The 14,430-nt window shown below is 46.4% G+C and overlaps 2 long non-coding RNA genes across 4 annotated transcripts in view; both read right to left on the reverse strand.

Annotated features, from left to right (window-relative positions):
- Positions 1 to 6,045, reverse strand: part of LOC118154629 (uncharacterized) — a 91,368-nt gene extending 85,323 nt beyond the window's left edge. For all 3 annotated transcript variants that reach the window (XR_013519365.1, XR_008482206.2, XR_008482204.2), the window contains exon 1: positions 5,779 to 6,045. This is a non-coding gene — a long non-coding RNA (uncharacterized LOC118154629). The remainder of the gene's footprint in view (positions 1 to 5,778) is intronic.
- A 5,798-nt stretch (positions 6,046 to 11,843) lies between these two features.
- On the reverse strand, positions 11,844 to 12,934 carry LOC144576814 (uncharacterized). Its single transcript, XR_013519367.1, has 2 exons — positions 12,726 to 12,934; positions 11,844 to 12,306 (listed from the first exon to the last, which is right to left on the reverse strand). It is a non-coding gene; the product is annotated as an uncharacterized LOC144576814 (long non-coding RNA).
- Between the last annotated feature and the right edge of the window lie 1,496 nt (positions 12,935 to 14,430).

Below are 14,430 nucleotides of genomic sequence, written 5' to 3' on the forward strand. Positions count from 1 at the left end.
TTCCCTTTGTGCTTTGGTTGCCATATATTTTACTTCTACATATATTATTAATTTCATTGCATATTTTTTGTTGTTTTAAATAATCAATAGTTTTTTAAGAAAAAAAACTTGTAATGTCCTTTTGTATTTATCCACATATTACAATTTCCAGTGCTATTTTTTTTTTTTTTTTCCAGTTAAACTGGAATACTTCACATTTAGCCTAAGGAACGTTTTTGGCATTTGTGTAACAATTCTGAGAGCCACAAGTTGTTCTAACCTTTTCTTTAAAATGTCTTTCTTTTTCTCCCTTAATATTTGGAAAATATTTTCTTTTTTTTTAAATTATTATACTTTAAGTTTTGGGGTACATGTGCAGAACATGCAGATTTGTTACATAGGTATACATATGCCATGGTGGTTTGCTGCACCTATCAACCCATGATCTACATTAGGTATTTTTCCTAATGCTATCCCTCCCCTAGGCCCCAACAGGCCCCAGTGTGTGATGTTCCCCTCCCTGTGTCCATGTGTTCTCTTTGTTCAACTCCCTCTTATGTGTAAGAACACGCAGTATTTGGGTTTCTGTTCCTGCATTAGTTTGCTGAGAATGATGTTTCCAGCTTCATCCATGTCCCTGCAAAGGACATTAACTCATCTTTTTTTATGGCTGCATAGCTTTCCATGGTGTATATGTGCCACATTTTCCTTATCCAGTCTATCATTCATGGGCATTTGGGTTGGTTCCAAGTCTTTGCTATTGTGAACAGTGCCACAATAAACATACCTGTGCATGTGTCTTATATAGAATGATATATATACCTATATACCTATGGATATATATCCAGTAATAGGATTGCTGGGTCAAATGATATTTCTAGTTTTAGATCCTTAAGGAATCATCACACAGTCTTCCACATTGGTTGAACTAATTTACACTTCCACCAACAGTGTAAAAGCATTTCTATTTCTCCACATTCTCTCCAGCATCTGTTGTTTCCTGACTTTTTAATGATTGCCATTCTAACTGGTGTGAGATGGTATCTCATTGTGGTTTTGATTTGCACTTCTCTAATGACAGGTGATGATTAGCTTCTTTGCATATGTTTGTTGGCTGCATAAATGTCTTCTTTTGAGAACTGTCTGTTCATATCCTTTGCCAACTTTTTGATGGGGTCATTTTGTTTTTCTCATAAATTTGTTTTTTCTCATAAATTTGTTTAAGTTCTTTGTAGATTCTGGATATTAGCCCTTTATCAGATGGGTAGATTGCAAAAAAATTTCTCCCATCCATAGGTTGCCTGTTCACTCTGATAATAGTTTCCTTTGCTGTGCAGAAGTTCTTTAGTTTAATTAGATCCCATTTGTCAATTTTGGCTTTTTTTGCCATTGCTTTTGGTGTTTTAGTCTTTGCCCATGACTGTGTCCTGAATAATACTGCCTAGGTTTTCTTCTAAGGTTTTTACAGTTTTAGGTCTCACATTTAAGTCTTTAATCCATCTTGAGTTAATTTTTGTATAAAGTATAAGGAAGGGGTCTAGCTTCAATTTTCTTTATATGGCTAGCCAGTTTTCCCCAATGCCATTTATTAAATAGGGAATCCTTTCCCCATTCCTTGTTTTTGTCATGTTTGTCAAAGATCAGATGGTTGTAGATGCATGGTGTTATTTCTGAGGCCTATGTTCTGTTCCATTGGTCTATGTATCTGTTTTGGCACCAGTACCATGCTGTTTTGGTTACTGTAGGCTTGTAGTATAGTTTGAAGTTAGGTAGTATGATGCCTAGTTTGGGAGGACATTTTCACTGGCTTTCTGTTTTATTTTAACATTTTTAAAAATGTCATTTCATTGTGTTCTTATTCCATTTTTCCTAATGGGATGTCAACCCTCATTCTTCTTATTACCCTGGATGTATTATTACACACGCATAGCCCAATTGCTTTTAAGATTTTGTCTTTACCTTTGTTTTTCAGCAGTTTGACTATGTCATGTTTAAATATTTTTTCTGCTTGATATTTGCTGAGTTTCTGGGATTTGTAGTTGATATTCTACATCAATACTGGAAATTTTTGATTATTATATTTTCAAATATTTTTCTCTTTCCTATTTCTGAGGCTCCAGTTGTTCATATGTTAGATGGCTTGACATTAATCAGCTTAGGCACTCTGTATGTGATAGCTGTTATATTTGGTTTTTACTTTCTCTTTTCTTTTTATTCTTCAGTTTGTATAATTTCTATTGATCAGTCTTTTAATTCACTAATCCTTTCTTCAACTATCCAGTATAATATTAAGTAAACTCAATAAATTCTTAATTTCAAGGATAATTTTCAGTTTTAGAATTTTTGTTTCCATTTTTTAAATAAAAGTTTCTTTCCATTTATCCATTTTTTCCACCTTTTCTATAATTTTTTTAAATTACTCACTAAAGTGATTCTTATTTTTAATTTCAATCTTGGGGTCACCTGTGAGTCTACTTCTACAACTTCATTCTCATTATAATCAGTCACATTTTCCTGTTTTGTGTGTGTGTGTTTGGTTATTTTTTATTGTATGCTGGACATTATCAATGATATTTGTAGAAATTCTGGGTTATCTACCTCCAAATAGTGCTAAGTTCTGTTCTGCTAGGTAGTCAAGTTACTGGCAGGGAAGGTCTATCTCAGGTTTATTCTTGATATTACAGTGTTTTCCTCCAGGGATGTTATCTTTATACCTTAGATGTTGTCTTTCTGGAGCTCATATTAAATGTCCAGTATGTTCAAAAAGGTGGCTCAGCTGGGGTCAGAACTCCAATATCTCCCCAGCACTTTGCAACTTTGGAAAACTCTGCTCAGCTCTAATTTCATCTTCTGGTTACTGTTGTGTAACAAATTACTCCCAAAACTTAGCAACTTCAAAAACCATTTTATTATACTCTCAGCTTCTGTGGATCAGAAATTTATGCAGGGCTGAGTTTACTTGTCTTTGCTCTACAAAGCAGTCACTGTCTATCAAGCCTCAATAGGAGAGAAACAGACTCCACTTCTTGATGGGAGCATGCCAAAGTCATATTTTTAAAAAGCATGTGGGATAACAGATATTGTTTGACCATCTCTACAAAATTCAATCTGCCACAGTCCCCCAGCAGCTGTTATTGACTTCTCAGTCTTTTGCTAAATATGAGCAAATTGGGATTTAGCCAAGCTCTTAGGGATTTCTAGGTCTTCTTTTCTAAGATTCCCTTTTCTTTTGCACCCTACCCCTAAAATTCCAGCCACTGGCAGCCCCAAATTTCAATTTCTATTTCCTCTGCTTAATAGGACCACCTTCTACTTAAGCTCTATTTTCCTAAGCTATGCCTTAAAACTTCCCCATACAGAAAATCAGGGTAAATGTGGAGCTCACCTCCTGTGCTCTTCTCAGGGCATCCAGTCCAATGCTGTCCTGTTCTGTGTCCAAAAATAGTTGCTTCAAATATTTTGTTCAATTTTATAGTTGTTTAATGTGAGATGATGTGATAGACTGATTCTAAGATGGTCTCTGTTTTTTCTGACTCCTGATGTTTATGCTTTTGTGTGGTCTCCTCCCCTTGTGTGTGGGAAGGATCCATTACCTGCTTCTAACCACATAAAATATGCCAAAGGTGATGGGGCTTACATGCATATGTGTACCTGATTTCTGAATATGGGTATATGACATAAGATAGCAGCACCTGTTCTACTGCAGTCTCTCCCTTTCCCCTGCTGACTTGGAAGAAGGAAATTGTGATGTTATAAGCTGCCTATGGGGAGGGCCATGTAGCAGGAAACCAGAGGATAATCTCTGACCACAGCCAATGCATAACTAGGGCTCTCAGTCCAACAGCTTTCAGGGAACTGAAGAGACCCCAGTCATAGCCAAAACCTTGATTGCAGTCTTGCAGAGATCCAGTTAAAGAGTGCACAGAATCCTAACCCATAAAAACTATGAGATAATAAATGGGTGATATTTTAAACTATGAAGTTTGTGGTACTATCGTTATGCAGCAAAAGACAACTAATACAGATAAGTCTGATCCTATCAACTTCTTTGTGATCATTGCTGGCAACCTTAGACCTCCATGGACCTAGGAAAGGTTAGGAGATGAGGTGTCTTATGCATCATTAATTCTCACTAACAGAGACCTCCCAATCTCTTTTAGTATATGCCTCAAAGCATTCCCTTGTATCCCAGTATCCAACAGTCCATCCTTGGAGCTTCTTTATTCTTCAGATTAAACATTCATTCATTCATTCTGCAAAGTTGTACAAAGTCTCCTATATGAGAGTTCCTGTGCTTGACACTGAAGAACCAAAGATGAGTTAAGCATTGTCCCTGCCCTCAATAAAGGCACAAGGCAACTCACTTTATATATTCATCTCATTCAATATTCACAATAGACCTATGAGGTGGGTACCATTATTGTCTGCATTTTGCAAATTAGGAATTAACACTCAAAAAGGTGGAATTAACACTCAAAAAGGTTGAATCAGTCATCAGAGACATATAGCTAATGTGTAGTATAATTGAGCGATAATTTGAACTCAGGATTTTTTATGCCAAAGTCTTCCCATTACATCATGCTAAATTACGGCCTAGTGTGGAAGACAGACAAATGAAAAAGGTTATTATAATTCAGTGTAATGAATACTCTACCAGAGGGAGCAAGGAGAGACTGAGGAGCAGAGAGAGGAAAGTTTTGGAATCAAGAAAAGTTATCATGGGAAGTGGACAACTGAACTGGATCTTTCTGGCTGTCAAAGAGAGAAGCAGTGCTGGGTCAGAGAGAGAAGCAGGAGGGCAGAGCCACAGAACGTGGCACTTGCTGAAGAGAATCCACACAGTCATGGTGGTGGAAGTGTGGAAGAGTGGCATGCAGGGGGGATTCCAGTCATTAGAACAAAAGTGCGAGACAGGAACTGGATGGTAAGGGTCTCCCTCACAGCATGAGGAAGCATGGCAGAATGATTCAGACCACTGGAGGCTATGGGACTTCTGACCATAGGGAAATCTGGGACATCCAGTGTCAGCCACTCTACACCAGGCATGCCATAGCTGCCTCCCTACTATACCCACTAAAAGAAAATGCTTCACCCATGGCCTTTGCTGAAGAGGAGGTTTATGAAACCATGACTATACAAATGACCTCATGCCTCTGTCCACAGATGATCAGCCCAGGACTAGACATGTGTTTTTGCTTTCCTCCCGAGTCCTTGTAATTAGCGCACCACACCAGGAGACAGTGCAGGTGTGGCTGAGATGCAGACCTTGAGCATCAAGACCATCGTGGGCACCAAGGCTGTCTCAGCCACAGATGAGCTTAGGCACCAGAGCATCCAGCAAGCCACAAAGCAGCCACTCTAGAGCGGGAAACAGAAGCATGCAGCAGAAACCCAGAGGGATGCAGAGGTGATACTGAGACCGCAAAGAACAGAGGAGGAAAGAGGGCCTGAGGAACACCCCCAGACTCCCAAAGGACAGAGGAGGAACGAGAGCCTGAGGAACTCCCCCCAGGCTCCCTATTTCTCACAACGTCAAGTTGTACATCCTGCTCCTCAATGCCAAAAGAATTCCCTACATGATAAAAAAAAAAAAAAAAACTTTTACACATGAATTAGTTGATTAGGTTGCTGTTTGTTATAATGAATGACTCCCGTTCTGGTCAGGACTCTTGACTGCGAGTGACAGAAACCCCACACTGACTTGTTCCATCATAACGGGATGTGCTCACGCATATAACTGAGAAGGATGGGGCGGGAGTGGGGTTGATGGCATCCCACACAACCGAATCCAGGACTCACCCATCCCCCGGTGAGCCATTCTGCTGGCAGCCTGGAGTCACAATCTTCCCGGAAGGCGACCCCATGGGAAGAGACAGTCTTTCCACTGCCTACAGCAGAAAAATCCTGGGGAAGGATCATGTCAATCCCTGTGAGCTGCAGAAGACCTGAGGACCAGGTACACTTCCCAAAAACAAAGAAAAAGGAGGTCTCTGCTGGCTGGGAGGCCAGCCCGTGGAGGGCCAGCCCCGTGCGGTGCCTGCCAGCCTGCCGAGCCGCAGAAGCAGCAGCCCCAGTAGACACCACGTGGGTCAGAAGGACTCAGAAATGTGCGAGATTAAAAGGGTTGTTTTAAGCCACTGAATTTGGGGTGTCTTTGTTTCATAGCAAATATTAATAGCCCGAACGACAGCTTTGGCGAGGGCCACGCACAGCGCAGGTCCGGGCCTGGGAGCCCTGTAGGGACGGGATGGGGGCTGGGGGAATCTGGTCAGGCCCAGAGCTCGCTTCCCGACAGCTTGCTCGCTACTGCCGCGCAGGTCGCAGAGCCAAACGCGGGGCTCTATCTCCCCCTGGCGGAGCAGAGGGAGCACTGCAGAGCGCTGCCTGCCAAGCCCGCGCCCCCGCGCCACCTGCCCACCCTATTCCTGGACCCGGAGCTGGCCCCTGGCCCCAGAGGCCCCCCGCTGCCAGGAGAGCCGGGCTGTGAGGCTGGGCCTGCGGCTGTACCAGCCCTGGCTGCCGGGGCCAACGAGAGTGCCAGCTCCTGGTGCTCAACCGGGCTGCCAGCGGGGTTGGAGAGGACAGCAGGAAGCACTTTCCTAATAAATGAGGGGCTTCTGGAGAGCAGCTGGAAGCAGGGTTGGCACTGGAGGGGATGCCTTAGATATACCTGCCCAGGAGCTCGGCCAGCAGAGAGCGGCCTTTCCCTCATCAGCACTGGGCCTTGCAGGGCCAGATGAGGACAGTCCCGGAACAGGAGTGAGGGTCTGGAGCCTAAGGGGTCAGCCAGCCCCTCCCCTCCGCCCACAGGGAATGCTGACCAGGTAGAACGTCTGGATTTGTGCATGTAGTAAAATGTGCATAACAAGAAGTTTGCCACTCTCACAGCGTTGAAGTGGCATTAAGCAAACATCCCCACCTGCCACCGTCTCTCCAAAACTCTTTGCCTCTTTCCAAACTGAAACTCTACACCCACAAAACACTAACTCCCCCTCCCCGCTTCCTCCAAGTCCCTGGCACCCACCATTCTACCTTCCATCTGTATGAATTTGCCGTTTCTGAGGACCCCATCTAAGTGCAATCGTACAGTATTTTGTGACTGGTTTCTTTCACTCAACATAATGTCCTCAAGGTTCATACTCGCTGCAGATACATGCTGCGTTTTGTTTATACATTCATCTGTCGGTGGACACCTGCGCTGCTTCCACCTTTGACTGTTGTGAATAATGCACTATGAACATGGGTGTACAGTATCTGTTTCACTCCCTCCTTTCACCTCTCACTGGACATTGTAAAAAGTACTCTTTTACCTCTTCCTCTATTGACTAGAAAATGCAGAGATGTGAACCTACCTACCCTCCCCACTCCCTGTACCAACGGCTGGCTGGAGATCGAAAGTCCCACTCCTAAGCCCCTTGCCTTTCCCACCAGGTTAGTAATAGTGAACACTGACAGCAGTAACCACGTGGTACTCCCTTACAGACACTGATTCCCACAGCAGTCCTGGGAGGGAGGCATGATTATCTTCCTACTTTACAAATAAAGAAACTAAGACTCAAAAAGGGCACTGGCCCCATTGAAGTCAGCCGCTGATAGGTTACAGAGTCACAACTTGAAAGCCTGAGTATTGATACTGTTTCTCTGTCTTTCATCTTTTCCTTCCCCTACTGGGCAAGGCTCAAGCAGTTCTTCCCCTAAGGGAGGCTGTGTGGTGCACAGCTGACCCTCCCAGATAAGCACCAGCACGAGTTACCCTGTAAGCCGAAGAGTGCCCCAGCCACTCTCCCTGACCCCAACTCAGGACAGCAGTGAGGACTCTGCAGTGGCTTCCAAGTGATATTAGGGAAAGGAGACAAAGGCCTCTCCCAACAAGCGCCTACTCATTCTCACCTTGCTGGATGGGTCACCCTTGCCAAGAGGCAGAGCCCCGCAGCGACCTGCAGGCAGCTTCAGCCATGGGTCCTGCCAGTGCTCCCTGGGAGGTCAGGACAGGGCCAGGTGGGTCCCAAGGTCCAGAAGGAAGAGTCTCAATCTTCCAGAGCAGCTGTTGGCAGAAAGTCCCAGGGGACACAGACACTTTGCTCTACTTGACAGGTCTTGGTGTTCAGTCACCCTTGACCAGACCCAGGAGAGGAAGGGGGTGATATGTGGAATGCTGGTTCAGCATCCAACTCCCTGGGAACCCCCACCAGGGAAGAGAGGATTCACCTGGGGAACGGCTGGACCTCATGCCACAAGGAGGACACCTTGACGACTCACCCATCATCAGGCCAGCAGCCAACAAGGCCCAGCAGCAAAGGGCCTAAGGACCTGATCCCCTGTCCACAGGAAGTGTCTATCACCCCAGTGCTGGGGTTGGAGGTGAGAAGTAGGGGGCGGGTTTCTTCACAGTCCTAAGGAATAGATATGTGTGTTCTCTGCTCTCAGTTTTCAGAAGCTCAAGCACCAGTCTCAGCATAAACACACTAAAACACACACACACACACACACACACACACACACACACACATACAGAACCTCAGAGCCACACACCTTGAAGACCATCCCATCTAGTCACAGGTTTAATTGGATGATTTCAGAGTCTGTGAACCCTGAAACCCAAATGAAATGAGGCACAGTGGGGATTTTGGGGGGCAGAGTCCATAGCTTTCACATGCACAAGGTGGTTCAAGACTCAGGACCTGTCCAGACCCCCAACACCCCTCCTTCTGAGGTGGAAAGGTCAAGAGTCTGGGAGGGAAGGGAGCCTGTCTACAATCACACAACACATTGGACAGCAGGGCCAAGCCCAGATCCCAGGCAGCCAGACCGCAGGAGGGTGCAGGAGCCCTCTGCAACCTCCACAGCCCTGGCCTCAGGAGGTAAGAGGACTTGCTGCTGAAGTGGGAGGAGGGTGGAGGGGAAGGGAGCCCGGCTGTGCATGGCCATGAATGCCTCCTCGAGAAAACAGCTTCCTGCTGAAAATGAAACTGGCCCAATGGTCCCATGGGCCTGATATGTATGGGTTTTTTTGAATAAACATAGAAATTGACCCTCCTTGGTCTTACAGCTTGAAACTTAGTTATAAGAATCCCAGCACTTTGGGAGGCTGAGGTGGGTGTATCACGAGGTCAAGAGATCGAGACCATCTTGGCCAGCATGGTAAAATACTGTCTCTACTAAAAATACAAAAATTAGCTGGGCATGATGGTGCACACCTGCAGTCCCAGCTACTCCAGAGGCTGAGGCAGGAGAATTTCGTGAACTTGGGAGGCAGAGGTTGCAGTGAGCTGAGATCGCACCACTGCACTCCACCCTCGTGACAGAGCAAGACTCCTTCTCAAAAAAAAGAAAAAATGAAAAGAAAAAAGAAAAGAACGTCTTATTTGACTTCCTTCCTGGAAGCCATCCCTCAGGCAAGGGACTGAAGCATCACATGCACCCGTCATCCATTATGATTGCTTCCTTACCCTCCTCAGTCCTATATTCCCACTTTCCCTACTATTAAAAAATCCCAATAGTAGTTGGTCAAGGAGATGGGTTTGAAACTGAATTCCTGTTCTCTCGGCTAGTATTCCCAAATAAAAAGCCTCCTTCCCTAAAGATACTCATCTCTGGCAAGCAATGGGGCCCAGACCAAACCCTTAGTGTTTTCAATGACACAAAGAGTGCTTTGAATACTATAAACTTCAACAAATGTAGGGAGAACAAATGAAGACAAAATTGCCTTGGTCAAAAATGTAAGGAAATCATGCATAAAAACAATAGAAAAAAAGTTTTCCCCAAGACTCCTTAAAGATTTAATGTATTTAGAGCAGTTTTACATACATAACAATTACAGAGTTAAAAAAAAGTTAGTTATGTTCTTTTGAGTCAGATATGCAATTGGAAAAAGCCCAAGAAAAGAGATTACGGAAAGCAGTTTGGTTTCATTCACATTGAGCAGTAGGCCAACAAGCAGAGTTTCAAAGGCGCCCGAGATTCAGGATTTAAATCCTGCCCTCTATGATTAAGTATATGGAAAAATTTTCGTCATTGAATGGTTCAACCATGTACATCTTTTACATAACGTCCTTAGTTAGTGAATGATCAGTAAAATTACACAAGCAAGAAAGAGCCCAAGACAAAGAAGAGAGAGAGAGAGAGAGCGAGAGAGAGAGAGAGAAAGGAAGGAAGAAAGGAAGAAAGAAAAAGAAAGAAGAAAGAAAGAAGGAAGGAAGGAAAGAAAGAAAGAAGGAAGGAAAGAAAGAAAAAAAGAAGAAAGAAAAGAAAAGAAAAAAGGAAGGAAGGAGGGAGGGAGGGAGAGAGGGAGGGTGGGAAGGAAGGAAGGAAGGAAGGAAGGAAGGAAGGAAGGAAGGAAGGAAGGAAGGAAGGAAGGAAGGAAGGAAGGAAGAAAGGAAGGAAACAAACCCCAGCCTTCAAGAAAACGGTTCTGCTCTGTCTACCCTGACGGCAACAGGCCAGCAGCTTCAGGGAAGGAGAGGCAGGGCCTCCAGAGCAGGAGCCCAGGTGTCCCTTCACAAGTGCCCAGGGCCACTGTGGTCAGCCCTGCCCCAGGCCTCCTGAAGTCACTCTAAGGGAACAAGCTCTGGCCTAATACCCCAAGGCTGCCCCACCTGCTGGGAATGGAAGGCGGCCTACTCTCTCTGGTCACTAATGCGTTTTTAGGCAGCAAAACAATGAAAGGCGTGTTTTTTTAAGACTGCAAACATTAGTGTCTCCTCTGCAGGCTCCCCAGGCACGGTGGCCAGCCCTTCCTGGCCCCTTTTAGCTGGTTTCACAGAGCCCAATTTTAGCTGAAATTCTGAGAGATTAGGACCTCCCTGTGGGCAGCCGAGGCTGGGAGGCCACACCCACACCTCTGCCTTCCTTTCTGCTAACTTTTCTGTTAGACTGGACGGCCTGGTAGGGAGCATCCCACACAGCATGAGGGCTCTGCCAGCAGAAGGCATTTGAATTCAATTCCAGTGAAGGGCCCGGGGCAGCATCCCTGTGTCTACATACCACCCCATAACCCTTAGAGAGCAGCTAGGCCCACCCAGCAGAGGGTCCCCAAAGAGGCCAAGGGGTGGTTACCCGGGACTGCTCGAGGGGAGGCAAGAGGAGACCTCACATCAAGAAGAGGGGGAGTTGCCCCCACCAGCCCTGCCCTGCCCTATTCACGCAGGTAGGTGCCGCATCAGACTGAAATGTAATTCGAGTGTAATGCGAGCCAGGATGCATGGAGACTCTTAATTGAAAATTCCATTTCCAGCCCCATCACAGCTCACAGCACCGATGTTGTCAGAGATAGACACGGCCAGCACCCCCAGCGCGCCCTGCATACCCCACTCGGCCAGCACCCCCCACCCACGGCCCCCCAGTTCATGTTGCAGGGCCTGAGCCAGGCCAAGGCAGGGATGTCTCTTGGGGGAGGCTTGAGGGGTGGTTTGAGGAGGGGTCTTAGCTGAGATTGCCCTGAGCCTCCACCACTCCCCCAGGTCACCTGCCTCCCAGTCTCTGCAGCCACGGGGAGCGCCTGAGCTGGGGAAACACACAGGGGGCTGCAAGGTGGGGGAACAGGCTGAGCCAAGCCTGGCCCCTCCACACACGTTCTTGCCATGCATCCTCTCGGGGGGTTACGGTTTTCGGATGGGCGTTCTACAGACGAAAGAATAGCAGCTCTGAAGCTGGCACCTCGCCCACCCTGTCAGCCAGCTGTGGCTTCAGCACAGGACTCTCAAAGCAGGTGTTCTTGTGGCTGCTCTGATGCCGCCTAGGCCACATCTGTTGTAGGGCACACTTCTGAGGGCAGGGTGGGGGGCACCGCCTGCAATGGGCAGCTCCCCAGCAGCCACGATTGATCCAGAAGATGCCAGAAGCAAGCAGGACAAAGCAAGCCTCCCTCACTTAAACAGGATTTTATTTTTATTTTTATTTTTTTATTACACTTTAAGTTCTGGGATACATGTGCAGATCTTGCAGGATTGTTACATAGGTACACACATGCCATGGTGGTTTACTGCATCCATCCCCCTGTCACCTACATTAGGTATTTCTCCTAATGGTATCCCTCCCCAATCCCCCAACCCCCTGCTATCCCTCCACTAGCGCACTCCCTCCAACAGGCCCCAGTGTGTGCTGTTCCCCTCCCTGTGTCCATGTGTTCTCATTGTTCAACACCCAGTTATAAATGAGAACATGCAGTTTTTGGTTTTCTGTTCTTGTAATCAGGACTTTTGAAAGGGCGGATGAGGAAGCTGGGAGTCATTGCAGCAATGGACCCCGGCACCGGCCACTGATGCCTAGGACTTGGCCCTCCTGCCTTCCTGTGGAACACTCCATCAGCCTTCCAACAGATGTGGGGACCTGGAAAGGTGGGAGGGGAGTGACTTTTATTTTTTCATTTGGTTGCTTCATTTGGATAGAGTAGGTTTCTGTTGCTTGCAACCAATGAACTTTAGATAAGTAAATTTAAAGAGGTCTGAAAAGCTGTAGAGATGGAGGCCTTTGTCGTTCCACCTCCACCCCGTGGCTCAGAGCTTATCCTTGCATCTCCAGTGCTCACCCACTCAGGCTCCACCACTCAGACCAGTGCCCTGGCTGTTCCTCTGCATAAGCACCCTCCCCACCCCAAACTTCACTTTTCCACCAATCAAAGAAATTCTACCCATCCTCCAAAGACTCCCCTCAGCCACCTCAGCATACTGTGGACTACTGCAATACAACAACCCAAAATAATAAAAATAATAACCAAACCCAGCATATGGGTTTGTACTGCTGTTTACCTGGCTAACAAGGCCTTTGATCACAGAAATCGCAGAGTCTCTTGTCACTGCATGACACAGATGGTGTAGCACAGGCTCGGAGCAGAGCAGATGTACTGATTTGCTTGAGAAGGGGTCCTGGTGGAGATGGCTACTTCCTGACCAAGAGCCTGGTTCACTTTACAGCTCCGCTCCATGGCCCAGACTCCCATGCATGGAGGCTTGCAACCAAAGATATTTAGGTAATTAAATTCTGTAGGGCTGTGCTCTAACCCACGGAAAGTGAGCCAGCCCACAGCTCTTAAGAAGCAGGTGTCCCCACCCACAGCTTCTTTCCCTTCCCTTTGGCTAGATGCAGACAACAGGAGGCCCTAGGTGATGGTAGGGACTAAATTCTAAATTGTGTGTGATGGAATGTTTCCTGCAACTAAGAACACTTGCTTTAGACAATTACATAAGTGAGAAATCGACTTTTCTTGTGTCTGAGTCATTCAACGTTTTGTGGTCCTTCCGTCAGAGTGATTAGTTCCACCCAACTCCTGCAGATACTGATCACAATGATGTGCGAGCTGGCAATGGGGTCTGTAGCAGAGATATTTGTGCCACCCATTCCTGCCACACTTACTATGACCACAATGATTACGGGGCCGTGGTCATAGCAAGTGTGGCAGGAATGGTGGCAGGGATGGTGGCAATGGCCACCTTGATGATGATGTGGCCAGTATTGTCAATGACTATGAGGTTAACTACAGTGATAGTGACACAGCTGAAAAATTCTTTCCCTGTTTCACAGAAATGGCAACGACACCCAAAGCTGAAGAAAAGAATCACTAAGTTATCCCTATTCAAAACAGGGTTACCAGTATTTCAGGGCAGGCACTCCCCAGAGACCAGTAGGGGGTGGGAGAACAGGCCTCTGAGCCCTGCTCTGATGGATGAGCACCCACCGGTCTGTGTAAGCAGAGGGCTGGTAAGTGATAGGTTGCTCCTTCCTGGCTTCCTCACCCAAAGCCATATTGGAAGGCGGTAGGGGGATGGCCTCAATGTCCTGAAACAAGAAAGGCTGCATCCCATTCTCCCATTGGACACCTGCCCTGAGATGTGGGGTGGCCCTGCCGGGTCCCCCAGAGAGCCCATAGTCCCTCAGTGTGGGACACTTGTGCATCCTGTAGAGAGCCAGGGTGTGATGTCTGCCATACAGGGCATCTGTGCCCATTAATGCAGTGACAGGCACTCAAGAGGCGACTGCAACAGCAGCTGGTTAAGTAAAAATTTTAAAGCCTGTGTCACCCCACTCCTTCCTCACTCTCAATGTCGGGGTGGATAGGACTTCCAGAGGGGAGGAAAGGGGTATAAGACTATGCCTCCTCCCCTTCAAGAAATCATGGGCTGAGATTACACTTGGGAGAAGGGAGGGGAGGATATTTCATTTACATGAGAGTGGGGTTTTAAATCAGATGGGTTTGCACCAAAACAGAAAAGACCACATCACATCGTAACAGAAATTGTCCATGATACTCTCAAGGGATGGGAAGGGGAGGATGTTCAGAGCCCAGGTAAGGCACTCACTGGGGAAATAGGGCCTTTTGTTAAAGTAATGTCCCACCAATTTGAGAGTCACTAGACTGGTTACATCAGAAACAGGAATAATGGTGGTGATTTATTAATTTTTTCATGAAATATGCTGCCACGTTGCAGGCCATGAGCTGCTGGGAACAATGCTGGC

The sequence above is a fragment of the Callithrix jacchus genome, chromosome 6, assembly GCF_049354715.1.
Source record: "Callithrix jacchus isolate 240 chromosome 6, calJac240_pri, whole genome shotgun sequence".
Taxonomy (NCBI): domain Eukaryota; kingdom Metazoa; phylum Chordata; class Mammalia; order Primates; family Cebidae; genus Callithrix; species Callithrix jacchus.